The sequence below is a fragment of the Diachasma alloeum genome, unplaced genomic scaffold, assembly GCF_001412515.2.
Source record: "Diachasma alloeum isolate Michigan unplaced genomic scaffold, Dall2.0 Dall_scaffold_00196, whole genome shotgun sequence".
Lineage (NCBI taxonomy): Eukaryota > Metazoa > Arthropoda > Insecta > Hymenoptera > Braconidae > Diachasma > Diachasma alloeum.
The window spans coordinates 1,601,102-1,601,508 of NW_021680361.1; the positions used below are offsets into that span (position 1 = coordinate 1,601,102).

The window sequence follows — 407 nt, forward strand, 5'->3', positions numbered from 1 at the left end:
TCGAATTGTCGGTAAATGTGAGTCGGGTGCGTGAGTAAATCGGTAGTAGCAGTCCCGCTGTGACAGGGCCAGGTTCGGAGGGGGATTTTTGTCCGCCTTGTACTCAATGTTTCCTTTATGTTTTTCATTTGATTTATTCGCCGACTAATTAATATTAAGGGATGAAACAAAGACTGTTGAATAGAGAATTAAATTCCCTATCCATCAACCCCCGTTTCATCCCTTAATCTCTGCAATAAAAAAATTAATATTGCGACGAAAGTCACGGCGCTATAAGAAACCCAATGTTTTCTCGGCGCGGACTGACTCCCCAATAATTCGCCCGCTAATTGAAAAATTGTCTCTTTCCTCCTAATTAATATTAAGGAATGAAACCAATGCTGTTCGATGGAGAAATAAATTCCCCA

At 40.8% G+C, this 407-nt stretch overlaps 1 protein-coding gene across 1 annotated transcript in view; it reads left to right on the top strand.

Annotated features, from left to right (window-relative positions):
* LOC114841732 (odorant receptor Or2-like) overlaps positions 1-407 on the top strand; it is a 12,352-nt gene that overhangs the window by 5,702 nt on the left and 6,243 nt on the right. The window lies entirely within an intron of this gene.